Source organism: Gopherus flavomarginatus, chromosome 2 (genome assembly GCF_025201925.1).
Source record: "Gopherus flavomarginatus isolate rGopFla2 chromosome 2, rGopFla2.mat.asm, whole genome shotgun sequence".
Classification (NCBI taxonomy): domain Eukaryota; kingdom Metazoa; phylum Chordata; order Testudines; family Testudinidae; genus Gopherus; species Gopherus flavomarginatus.
This window is the reverse complement of record NC_066618.1, coordinates 300568180-300581701: the sequence shown is the minus strand read 5'-3', so window position 1 is coordinate 300581701 and position 13522 is coordinate 300568180. Positions and strand designations below refer to the sequence as shown.

The 13522-nt window shown below is 51.5% G+C and overlaps 1 long non-coding RNA gene across 1 annotated transcript in view; it reads left to right on the top strand.

The window, feature by feature from the left end:
* The window catches only part of LOC127044510 (uncharacterized), a 158414-nt gene extending 150820 nt beyond the window's left edge, over positions 1-7594 (top strand). Inside the window, exon 3 of the long non-coding RNA XR_007772515.1 lies at positions 7477-7594. This is a non-coding gene — a long non-coding RNA (uncharacterized LOC127044510). The remainder of the gene's footprint in view (positions 1-7476) is intronic.
* The last annotated feature ends 5928 nt before the right edge of the window (positions 7595-13522 follow it).

Genomic DNA, 13522 nt, shown 5'->3' with positions numbered 1-13522 from the left:
GTTGAGGGAAGCAGTTCCAATGGTTAGAGCAGGGGACGAGGGTGCAGGAGGGCTGGGTTCTGCACTCCCCTCACGGCCTTTGCGGCTAGGCAGGGCCAGAGAGGTGCCGGCATCTGTGGGTGCTTGAGTTAGGAGAGCTCAGTGTGAGGCCACCAGGGTCGAGGGCTGAGCAACACCCCCAGCCCTGGTGCAGTCAGTGGCTGGTGACTAGCACCCCGACAGGCCCGAGTTGCCTGCCTGCCTCCCGGGAGCTGCCCCTGGGCGGGCAAGGAAGAGCTGGGCTGGGGGATGTTCACCAAGTGGCTGGCTGGAATGGGGTGGATCCGCTCCCTGCTGGCTGAAGCTCACTGCTTCTCCCATGGCGTTCTAGGTGGAGTTGTGAAGCCAGGCCCTGCGTGGTGCTGGATTGTTATGGGATTGTGGTGCTCGGTGCCTGGAGAGCCTGTGCCACTGGTGTTGGGTACTTCACAGGCACCGCTGGGGCTGGCACGAAGCAGCCATCGCCGTGGGGCAGGAGATACAGTTCCACCACTGCAGCCCCACCAGGGAAACGAGGGGCTTCCTGGGCTGGACTGAGACTGTTGGAGCCGCGCTGGAAGCCCCACCCCACGCACGTAGGCGCTTTCCCACCCTGGCCAGTCTGGCTGTAACGGTGCTCAGGCAGCCTGGAGCTAGCCTGTCCCCCAGGCCTGTGCCCTGCTCCCCGTCCTGCTGCCTGCACCAGCCCCCTCTGGCACTGCCTCTCCCCTCTCCGGTGCCTGGGCAGCTGTCTGGCCCTTGTGCGGTCTCTGCTCTCCTAGGTCTGGCTGGAGCGGCAGAGGTGGGAGCCCAACCCCAGGGGGGGCTTGGCCTTGGCCTTGGTGACACCAGCGTTTGGCTGCGCCCCGGGGAACTGTCCGACTGCTGCATGTGAGGCGCTCAGCCCTGCCGTGGGAGTCCCCAACAGCCCACCCACTCCAGGGCCCAGCCCGTTACAGGTGCCTCGTCCCCTCGACATGGGATGCTCTGCCAGGTCAGGGATGCTCCGTGCAATGCGCTGGCGTGGTCTCTGCCCCGCCACTGGCTGACACCGGCCCAGCGGTGGTTCTACATGGGCTCCAGCCACCTGGCAGCCCCGATCAAAGTCGCATCTCCCTGACGCTGGGACGGCCGTGTCTAGCTGAGGTGAGAGGGATTTAAATGGGAGGAGGACAGTGGGGTGAACCCAGAGCTGGGTTGAGCAGAGCCAGGAGCAGATGCCCAGAGCCAGGCTGGTGGATGGTGCCCCATGCAGCCCCTGCCCTGCTGGCATGTGGGTGCAGCGCATGCACCGATGGCTCAGAGGCTGGGGGTCCGGCTGGGCCTGTCTGACCCTGCAGGAGGCTTGGATGCAGGGCACCTCTGGGTGCAGTGGGGCTATGGGGCAGCACATAAGCCATGCCAGGAGGTGGAGGCTGCAGTTCCCTGGGGCTGGGTGAAAGAAGGGCCCTGAACAGAGGCCCGAGGTCCAGGCATGTTATGCAGGGGAGGAGCGAGGCAGGGCAGCCAGCTCGGCTCATGGGGTATGGCTGTGCCAGGGGAGGGTTTGCACTCATCCTGGCAGGGGTCACTGGGTGCAGCTGGAAGGAGGAGAGTGGGGTGGGGTGGGAGAGGGGCATTGAGTGCAGCCTGGTGCGGTGTTTGCATGGCCAGGGGAGAAGTGGGGGGAGGCTGTGGCTGTCTCACAATCTTGCCTTAAAGGGAGCTGTGGTGCCTGGGCCTTTCCAGCCCCCAGTGACCCCCTCCCACCCCCAGGCTGGCTGCACAGAGGTCTCACTGGTGCTGCCCCCTTCTGCCTGGTGGTGTCTGGTAACAGCTGTAAGCCTCTTTCCTGCATCCGGCACCCACAGGCTCTCGGCCCCCCGCTTGCAAGGACCTGACGCAGATAATGGCCACAGCCATTACCTGGTAGCATCCCGGCAGGGGAGGTTCCCATAGATACCGAGAGGCCAAGGCCAGAAGGGCCTGTGGTGATCATCTGCGGCCTCATGTGGAACACAGGCCAGAGCCTTGCCCCTAGATCATTCCCAGAGCGGAGCCGTTAGCAACAGCCCGTCTGAGTTTGACAATTGTCAGTGACGGAGAATCCACCAAGACCCTTGGGAAATTGTTCCGGGGTGAATTACTCTCACTGTCAAAAATGTACGTCCTATTTCCAGTGTGAATCTGTCTCACTTCAGCATCCAGGCATTGGCTCGGGTCAGACCTCTCTCTGCTAGACTGAAGAGCCCATGATCAAATGTGTGTTCCCCACGTAGGTACTTACAGACTGACCAAGTCAGCCCGAATCAGCTCCTTGTTACGTTAGACAGACAGAGCTCCTGGAGTCTCTCGCTCTAAGGCAGGTTTCTAACTCTGGAATCGTTCTCGTGGTTCTTCTCCGACCCCTCCCCATTGATCAATGTCCTTGAACCGTGAACACCAGAACTTGTCCCAGGACCCCAGCAGCGCTTGCCCTAGGGTCACATACGGAGGTGAAATAACCTCTCTGCTCCTACGCGAGATTCCCCATTTCTGCATCCCAGGGTCCCATTAGCCCGTTTGGCCAGAGCATCACACTGGGAATTCATGTTCAGCTGATTATGTGCCACCAGCCCTACATCTTTTTCAAAGTCGCTGCTTGAGGACTTCAATAGCTCAGACACAGGTTGGGGGTTTGTTACAGGAGTGGGTGGGTGAGGTTCTGTGGCCTGCGTTGTGCAGGAGGTCAGACTAGATGATCATAATGGTCCCTTGGGGCCTTAAGTCTATGAGTCTATGAATCTTCCCAGGATCGAGTCCCCGAGCCTGTCAGTGTGGCTGACAGCCTTTGTTCCCAGATGGATATGTTTACATTTAACCACAATAAAACACACAGTGTTTGCTTGTGCCTTGCTTACCAAGTGACCCAGATCACGCTGTGTCACAAACAGAATCATAGAATCATAGAATATCAGGGTTAGAAGGGACCTCGGGAGGTATCTAGTCCAACCCCCTTCTCAAAGCAGGACCAATCCCCAACTAGATCACCCAAGCCAGGGCTTTGTCAAGCCTGACCTTAAAAACCTCTAAGGACGGAGATTCCACCACCTCCCTAGGTAACCCATTCCAGTGCTTCAAATCCATTTTGTCCAATTGCCTGACTGTTACAGTTTTAAGATTAATTTGAGCTCCCTTGGCCCTATATTTTTTCTTGCACCCTAATTGTACAATAGTAACAAACAAACAAACATACATATCCTGTCCTCTTCATTGTTTCCCACTCCCTCAATTTCTGTGTCAGCTGCAAACTTGATCAGAGATGATTTTATGTTTTCTTACATCTCATTAATAAAAATGTTAGCGTAGGGCCAAGAACCAATCCCTGTGGGACCCTGCTAGAAACCCACCTGCTCAAGGATAAGTCCCTGTTTACAGTTACCTGTTGGGACCCATCCATTAGCCAGTTTTTAATCCTTCAGTGTGTACCAAGTTACATTTATATCATCTGAGTTTTTAATGAAAATGTCAGGAGGTATCAAGTCAATGCCCAATAGCCTATGTATGATGCACCAGCACTATTACCTTTTCCAACCAAATTTATAAACTCATCAAAAAAATATCAAGTGAGTTTGACAGGATCTATTTTCCATAAACCCAGGTTGATTGGCATTAATTATATCACTCTCCTTTAATTCTTTATTAATCAAGTACCATATCAGCTGCTCCACTATCCTCCCTGGGATAGATGTCAGATTGACAGGCCTCTAATTACCCTGCTCAGCCGGTTTACCCTTTTTAGATATTGGTGTAACATCAGCTCTCTTCTAGTCTTCTGGCACTTTCCTGGGATTCTAAAACACTGGAAATCAACATGAATGGTGCAGTGTGTACCTCAGCCAGCTCTTTTAAAACTCTTGTATGCACGTTACCTGCTGATTTTTAAATGTCTAACTTTAGTAGCTGCTGTTCAACATCCTCCTGAGACACTAGTGGACTGGAAAGAGCGTTATATGGAATGACTACATCTTTTTTTGACAGAACAAAAATATTTATTGAACTTTTCTGCATTATTATTGATAAGTCTACAATTTCCATCTAGTAATGAATGGACTATTCTTTTTGTTCCTATTATAGTCCTTGTTGTTCTTAATTCTGCTGGCCATAGATTTTTCCTTGTGTCCTTGTACTTCCCTTATTCATTTTCTATAACTCCTAGTTTCTGATGCATATTCGTTATTATCAACTTTCCCTTTCTGTGCTTTGTTACATATTTTCTAGCTGCTGTTACTTTCCTTCTCAACCAGGGTGTTTTTTAACCAATAGAATCATGGCCTTCTGCTTTGAGACCCTTGTTGCCGTTTCAGCTAAGAGGCCAAGGACTGAATGGATACACAGGGACTGAGCCCGCCCCCCACCTCCTCTTATTGTTGTTGGAGAGTTCTGGCTTGACAGCTGTGGATACCCTCAATGTGCCTTTACAGAGCAGCAAAGCTGCTAGTTAGTGTCATAGTATCAGAGACTATCAGGGTTGGAAGGAACCTCAGGATATCTGTGCCTTTGCTGTGGGGTGAGGCCTTTAGCAATTCCTGCTCCTTTTTGACTGCACTAAATCCGCTTTACAAGAAACAAGCACTTTAAGAATGGAGAAAATAAAATCAAGGGGGTTGTTTTGTTTTAAATAATTAATTTGAACTGGCTGCCCTGATGGGTCCCATTAACATTCCATTAGTGCTGGGTAAGACGTGATCATTTCTGGAAACTTTAAAAGAATTTCCACCCCTTGCCTTGTGCTAGACACTTAGCAGGTAGGTAATAATGTTCTGAGCACTGCATGTACCCTGGTCAGTGAGGGGATGTGAGTACACACTGGGCTAGTGAAATATTTATTTATACGCCTATAATGTTCCAATTCAGGGGGGTCTCAACAGGCAGGTGACAGCGACTTCCAAGATATATATATATATATATATACACACACACACACGCCTACCTTTCTGGTGCCAGTCCGAAGTGACACAGCTCTTTGGCCAGGCTGGGAGGCTAGCAAGCAAAACAGTTATCAACAGTTAAAAGGTGACCATATTCCTAAGCAGGGAATGGGTCTAGGGGCTGCCCAGAGAGGAGCTCGGGGAGGGAGAAAAGCCAGCAGAGAACGTCTGTAACGAAAAGTCGAGAAGGAGTTCCTCTTTCCAAGGTCCCCGCTCATGGAAAAGAGGGAGACACCCGGGAAGCAGCTCTCTGTGTCCCCTGCGTTATTGTGTGGAAGGTATATTTTCTCGAAATACTCTTGTTCTGAATAAATGATTCTTTTGCTTAAAGGGGGCCATTTGGTCTCTGTAGCAACCACTGGCAGTGCCCTCTGAGGGAAGAGACCTGCAGGGTCTACACCCAAGTCAGACCTGCTGAGGTACAGCACCCGTGAGCCATGAGGCTGCCCCCCAGGCTCTGCTTTGAGATTGGGAGAATTTCACCAGTCTGTCCTGAGCTCAGGTGATGACTTGAGGCCTAAAACCTGAGCAGAGGGGGCCCTCAGTGAAACCAGGAGGGGGCAGAGGTGACGTTTCCCCAGGAACCCCGACTTGAGACCTGTCAGCATTTCTGGAAACTTGAAAAGGCGTTCCAAAGAGCACCTTGCACTCAGACATAATGGGAAGTTTTATTTTTCTTAAATATATAAAATCTGAACCTTCCTCCCGGCTCACATGCCAAAAACTCCAACCCCCTCCAGAAAAGTCATGGTTGAGAATTAGCAGCTGGCCCAAGCAGAGTGAACCAGCAATCCCAAGACAGGAGCTGCTTCGTCGTACCAGTAACCTAAGCAAAACACTTGGAACTAATTACTGTAATAAGAACATTAGAACAGCCACACTGGGTGGGTCCATCAAGCCCAGTATCCTGTCTGCCGACAGGGGCCAGTGCCAGGTGCCCCAGAGGGAGTGAACAGAACAGAGAATCATCAAGTGACCCATCCCCTGTCACCCATTCCCAGCTTCTGGCAAACAGAGGCAAGGAACACCATCCCTGCCCATCCTGGCTAATAGCCATTGATGGACCTGTCCTCCAGGAACTTCTCTAGTTCTTTTTTTAACCCTGTTACAGTCTTGGCCTTCACAACACCCTCTGGCAAGGAGTTCCACAGGTTGACAGTACATTGTGCGAAAAAATAGTTTCATGTATTTTAAACCTGCTACCAATTAATTTCATTTGGTGCCCCTTGTTCTTGTGTTATGAGAAGGAGTAAATAACACTTCCTTATTTACTTTCTCCACACCATTTTATAGACCTCTATCATATCCTGCCTTAGTCACCTCTTTTCCAAGCTGAAAAGTCCCAGTCTTATTAATCTCTCCTCATACGGAAGCTGTTCCATACCCCTAATAATTTTTGTTGCCCTTTTCTGAACCTTTTCAAATTTCAATATATCTTTTTTGAGATGGGGCAACCACATCTACACGCAGTATTCAAGCTGTGGGCGTACCACAGATTTATAGACAGGCAACACGATATTTTCTGTCCTCTTATCTATCCCTTTCCTGGTGATTCCCAACATTCTGTTACCTTGTTTGGCGCTGCTGCACATTGAGTGGATGTTTCCAGAGAACTCTCCACAGTGACTTCAAGATCTTTCCTGAGTGGTAACAGCTAATTTAGACCCCATCATTTTATATGTAGAGTTGGGATCATGTTTTCCAACGTGCATCACTTTGCATTTATCAACACTGAATTTTATCTCCCATTTTGTTGCCCGGTCACCCAGTTTTGAGAGATCCATTTGTAATGAGTGAAACTGGTCAAGCAGTTCATTGTAAATGACATTTATTGGGGATATTTTGGTATTTTGTCTACCTCTTATTTGTAAATTCATGTTTTTGGTTATTCATCCAGCTCTGTGTGTCAGTCCATCTCCACATTAGACACCTGAGGGCATGTCTACACTACAACATTAAATGGCCCTCACTTAGGTTGGTGTACAGCCACTGCAATAATCACAGCGCTTGTGTGCGCGTCTACACTTTGCTCCTATGTCAGTGGTGCATGTCCTCACCAGGAGCACTTGCACTGACTGAACTGTGTTTATTCCTCGCTTTTCAGCACTGGTGAGGCCACACCTGGAGTATTGCGTCCGGTTTTGGTCCTCGCACTATAGAAGGGATGTGGACAAATTGGAGAGAGTCCAGCGGAGGGCAATGAAAATGATTAGGGGGCTGGAGCACATGACTTACGAGGAGAGGCTGAGAGAACTGGGATTGTTTAGTCTGCAGAAGAGAAGAATGAGGGGGGATTTGACAACTGCTTTCAACTACCTGAAAGGGGGGTTCCAAAGAGGATGGATCTCGGCTGTTCTCAGTGGTACCTGATGACAGAACAAGGAGCAATGGTCTCAAGTTGCAGTGGGGGAGGTTTAGGTTGGATATTAGGAAACACTTTTTCCCTAGGAGGGTGGTGAAGCACTGGAATGGGTTCCCTAGGGAGGTGGTGGAATCTCCTCCCTGAGAGGTTTTTAAGGTCAGGCTTGACAAAGCCCCGGCTGGGATGATTTAGTCAGGGATTAGCCCTGCTTTGAGCAGGGGGTTGGACTAGATACCTCCTGAGGGCCCTTCCACCCCTGATATCCTATGATTTGTCTATGATTCTATGAATGGTCAGTGTGGGGCATTGCAAGGCGGCGTCTGAAAGCCAGCAACAGTCGATGTAAGCAAGGCAGCATCTTCACTGACACTGCGTTGACCTTCCGACATCGGCCGCGACTCTACGCCTCTCCTGGAAGTGGGGTTATTATGTAGCGGGCATGTTACATTGGCAGGAGTGATATTTTAGTGTAGCCCTTTACTCTCTGCAACTGCCAGAAAGACCCCACAGACCTGGACAGGTCTGAGGTGTGTGTGTGCTGAGGGAGTTAACATTTTGAAAGGACAGTTTTCCATTGTTCAAAAGATACACACACCAGCCAGTTACATGCAGAGAGCGAGTTACCACTGAAATACCTTTTTTAAAATCAGCATTTCCCAGCAATATCCCGCACTTCTGTCCCACTACGGCCTGGCTCTATCACAAGTGCTCTGCCCGCGTAGCCCCAGTGTAGCGCTGTGTATGCGAACAGGGAGAGTTTTTGCTTTTGGTTTAGTACAGTGGTTCTCAGACTTTTGCCCTGGTGACCCCTTTCACGCAGCAAGCCTCTGAGTGCGACCCCCCTAATAAATTAAAAACACTTTTTTATATATTTGACACCATTATAAATGCTGGAGGCAAAGCGGGGTTTGGGGTGGAGGCTGACAGTTCGCAGCCCCCCATGTAATAACCTTGCAACCCCCTGAGGGGTCCCGACCCCCAGTTTGAGAGCCCCTGGCCTAGTAACTGTGACATTGGGAGACCAGGTGCCAGCTCATGCCAAGGTGCCATGTGTCAACGCAGCACTGACAAATACGTGGCTGGCTCAGCTGCTTGTTATGTTCCAACAGGCGTCAGGAGTCCAGGAATGCGCTTTGTGTTTAGCCTGTGTGTCTTGCTCGTGAGTTGCTGCCGGCATATCTAACATCTGTATCCCCTATTGAGTGTGTGACCCTCTGCGAACCTATAACTCGCCAGGCAGGAGAGCAACATTAAGCAGTGTGACGTGCTGCTCTCCAGAGGAAGGCGCTATGTCCTGCCCCACAGGGCTGGCCCATGGACACCAGCCAGACCAGTGTGAAACAGAGAGGACAAAACCCTTTGTTGCTCTGCTCTTCCCCACCCCCATGAAGTCATGCAAGTGGTTTCATCCCAACAGCTGATTTCACAGCTCAGAGCACGTGGGGCGGGGGGATAAATACCCCTGACAGGGAGAAACTGGATCTCATTGCTGCTTGGACTTGGGGGAGAGGGGCAGGTTTCTAAGCATAAGCAAGAGATCCCCAGTGCTCGGCCTGGGTTAGACCTAAAGGACGTATGGAGCTTAATGAACACAGAAGCTTCTATTCACTTTCAAAACCTACAGTTAATGCTCGTGTGTATGTAATCTGCCAGCTTTAACTTTGTCAATAACTCACACGTTTCCCTTGCCTATGCAATCAATCGGTGTATGGTTTATTATAGGGCTGGCTACAAGCGGGGGCTTTGGTATGAGAGCTGAAGCACAGGGGCCCTGGGGTGAGGACGGGTCCTTTGGGACAGGGAGTAACCTGACTGTTGCTGTATCCTTGGGGGAAGGGCCCGGCTATCACACAGGTGGCAGGACAGATGGGGGCGACCACGGGGCCTGTCTGTGACTCCCCAGTTAGGCTGTTGTGGGGCTGAGGCGCTCACACCTGGTAACTGGATGGTGAAATTGAACACAGAACTCACAGCCGATGCAGGGCTGTGCCGGATTCCCGGCACTCTGCCCTGTGCCTGGCACTGACACCCTGGAGTCATGGCAGGCAGCGTTACACTACCACCCCCTGCCTGCCCGACATTAGCGTTGCCGACAGACACACTCTTCTGTGGGCATAGTTGTGCCTACAGTGGGCCGGCCCAGCTATGCCAGCCAGGGAGTGTGATTCCCCCCCACCCCTGCCATCCAACACAGCCGTGCTGACAAACCATTGTGCTGTAGACCCAGCCCAAATGCAGGGAAGAACTGCACCCTCCCCTCTCCCTAGGTGGTAACTGGTAGTCACAGGAAGGTAGCCAGTCACTTATGCTGAGAGAAGCAAGAGCCATAGGCAGGCGTCAGAGGCCTGGCGATGGGGAGTCCCAGGAGGATGTTTTGTTCTGTTTCTTGCATTCACTCTGGTGAGTTTTGCTTCCTTTTTCTTCCCCTTGTGGAATTTCCATTCAGATAGCAACATCCAGTACCTCCCCCAGGTCTAGCACCGCCATTGTAGCTGTCTTGGGCCTGGGATATTCAGCTGCTAATATCCTGGGCCCGATAAAGCTGCAACCCCACCGCAAAAAGTCAGAGTTCTAGTCCGAGAGCGAGGCCAGGAGAGAGCGGGAGCCCGGCTTGGCCAGCAGAAAATGGAGCCAGCTGGGGAAAGTAGCAGGTGACCACCACAGGAGCTCTGGTTTCTAAGGCTCCCCTCAAACAAGGGCAGGATTTTGCTAGATCCCTAATCACGAGCCCTATTCACATAGCTCCCTGCTAGGCTAGTTTTAATTTCAGGCTTAAATCACTGTTATATTGCTAATGTAGCTGCTTTCCCAGCTCATGGAGCATGATTCATAACATGGCAAAGGAAACCTGGGCCTTGTAACCCTGCCCCCCAGCGCCTTGCCCTGCAGACTGGTGACCCTCCCACTCCCATGAGGTTCAGCCAGCCATGCCCAGGACTACGAGCAGCCTTAAAAAGAAAACACCGCAGGGACAGGGGGGTGACAAGTGTCTGGAGAGTCACAAGTGGTGCCCTGATAAGGAAATTCAGAGCAACCCTGAACTACACACACTAAGCTGCAAGAGGGTCCAGAAAGAAGAGATCTGATCACATCCAGCCACACAAAGTATTGTATTATTTGGAGTTGACTAGAAGACTTCAATGTTGGAAATGGGGACAGAACTCTCGGTACACTCACTTTATGTTCTATGACGTCCAAGGCAGGCTGCTTAGAGTTGCAAGGGATAATGACAAACGGAAATGCCATCAGTGCAGTTGTATGTACCTGCTGCGGCCGCATAGCGCACGCTACCGAAGTCACGTTTTCCTAGTATTGTTTCTTATGTGCAAACCCTACCACAGACAGACCAAACCAATCGAGAGAGACTGGCATATGATGAGCACTGATCATAATGCAGCATTCTGTCACGGCGTTTGGCTAGTGGATGCTCAGCTGAGGTAATTTCTCCAAATGTTAAGCTTTAATCAGCAGAATATTGGCTCTGCATCCTCAGACTTTCTCACTTTGGATGCCAAATAGCAGTTTAAACCCCTTTGTTGTTTACTCTGCAGTTCCAATAGGTTGTATAATAAAAGAGTTGCATTCCTGGTGCTAACCTCAATTGTTCTGGGTTATGCTCCCTGTGCACGTTCAGACAGGAGCTCACTCATTAGTTGGCCATGTCCAGACGTGTCCCTCCTTGGCCATTAGAAGATCAATGCGCTACAGTCCTGTCCTCTTGCTAACAGAATTAGTGGCATTGTCTGGGGTCACTAACTGCCCTCCTAGGTCACAGAGAGGCAACACCAACCCTGCCTACGCAGGCACTTGACTGATCCAAACGGCTAATGGAGGCCACGGCACCGAGGCAGTTAGCCATGTACATGAAGCCACTCGCTTATGTAAACATCATTGCAATCACGCAGTTCAACTGGTTACCTAAAATACTGGCAGCACAACCTGGCTAGCAGGCCAGATTATGAATTATGCCGAGTTCTTTTGCCAAGTAGCATGTGCTAAGGACCAGTGTGTGATGAAGTAGGGGCTGTCTGTGTGGGGAATGGGAGAGCCGGGGAGGACTTTAGGGGATGGACGATACCGGAGCCTGTAACCTGAGCTAGGTAAGGGAGGGGAAAGGTCAACACCTTTGCCCGGGAAGGAGGACAAAGGAAGGGAGTGGCAGGAGGGGAGCAGTTTTGAGTTTGGGCTTGGGGCTGTGTGGGCGGAATTCAGGGGATCCTAGCTAGGATCCAAGCACCCTGAAAGCCCAGAAGGACTCGGTGGAGGGGTCCTGACTGTGCCTGCAAGCCCTGCTGTAACCTGTGTTCCTGTTGTCCAATAAACCTTCTGTTTTACTGGCTGGCCGAGAGTCACTGTGGGTCCCAGGAAGAGGGGTGCAGGGCCGGACTCCCCACACTCTGTGACACAGATACTTACTAACCCTGCTATTCAAAAACCCCAAAACCAGCCCACACTTGTTTGTGCAGGCCAGGAGCTCTGGGTTTGGCTCTGGGGGTTTGTCCACACAGGGAGTTATTCAGGAACTGCGCTTCTCAAATTACATCCTGTGCAGACAAGTCTCAGGCAGCTTTCCCAGGCCCTGTCATGCACTACACCTCACTAAGTCGTCCTATTCTGAAGGGCCTCCTCCCTGGGGAACAGGGAAACGGGGGCGTTCCATTTTCTATTGGCGCATAGCCCAGGGCCAGTGTACTTAGTCTGTTATTGCACTTTCAAAGTTATTATTCAGCCGTAAGCAAACTATCTAAGAATCAGCAATGGCCTGAATGCCAGGGCAGTGTAGGTTCTACAACAAACCACCTCTCAACACATGCAAGCGGTACAATGAAATCTAACCCTGCTATAGCGTATTCAGCGCAGGGAAAAGCCATCTGGCAGAGTAAGCCCTGGTCTACACTAGGAGTTTCCAGCAGTAGCGCTGTGCCTGTCGGGGGTGGGGAAAATCCACATTCCAGAGCGATGTAGCTAAACCGACCCAGCCCCTGGTGTAGACAGTGCTAGGTGGGCAGAAAAATTCTTCCATCAGCCTACCGACCACCCCTCGGGGAGGTGGATTAACTCCGCCGATGGGACCCTAGCAGTGTCTTTGCTGAATTCCTACGGAGGTGCAGCTCCAGCATTGCTCTACACTAACCAGCTACGTTTGACCAGAGCAGCCTTTATGGTCAATTACGTTAGAAAAAGATCTTTCAATGAAGCAACCTGAAGTCTGCCTTTACCATGCCTTATGCATTTGTCCTTTTTTCACCGTAACGCCTGCAGCCAGCCAGCCATTGGCGCGTTACGATTAATGCTCAGGGGAAGAAAGAAGAATATTTTCTAGTTAGAACTTGCTGTAAACCCCCACCCAGGAAGGAACTGTATCGTGCGTGACCCTGTTTTAGGCTAACGACTCTGTCTCCCACTCCCTTTCAGTCACTGGCATGGTACGACGTGCTCATTCTAATGAACACCGGTTCTTAAAAACCAGTTCTTTGGGGCCTGACGTCACTAGGGGTCCCCTATGTGCTGCTCTGATAAGAATAAGAACTAAGAGATAAGAAACCCAAACCCAGAATAATTATTTCTATACATCCACCAAGCCAAGGTTGCCAAATTCACCCACCTCAGCCTTAGTCAAATGGATGATCAGTTTAACAAAGGGAGAAAATCCTTCCATTACAGCCTCAGGATAGCAGATAACTGCCTGGTGCAGGCAGCAGAGGCCCAGGACAGAAGTGATGCTGCAGCCGAGCAGGGAGAGGGCTGGCAGCATTGGCCACCGGGGTTCAGGCTGTCACCTGCTCTACAGCATACGTCCCTAAACTGTGGGTGAGCCCCTCACGGAGCGCAGAGAAATGCTCGCGGGGGGCGGGTGCAGCGGGGGCCTCGCCAGCCCCCATGGAGCGTGTGAAGGGAGCACCACCCAGCCCTGCTCCACTCCCAGCTCCGCTCCAGCCCTGACCCCAATCATGCTCCCAGCCTTGGCTCTGTTCCCAGCTCCAGCTGCAGCCCCAGCCTCAGCCCCCTTCCCTGCATCCATGCCCCTCCCCCAGGGGCTGTGGCACCGGGGCGGCCGGGTGAGGGAGGGCGAGGCCTTGAGACGTTTGGGGACCCGTGCCCTACAGCCCAGAGTGTTCGCACGGCCTGAGACGGGGCAGCAGGACGAGGGCTGCGCCTTGCATCAGAACCACCAGCCCCCAGCGATCAAAAA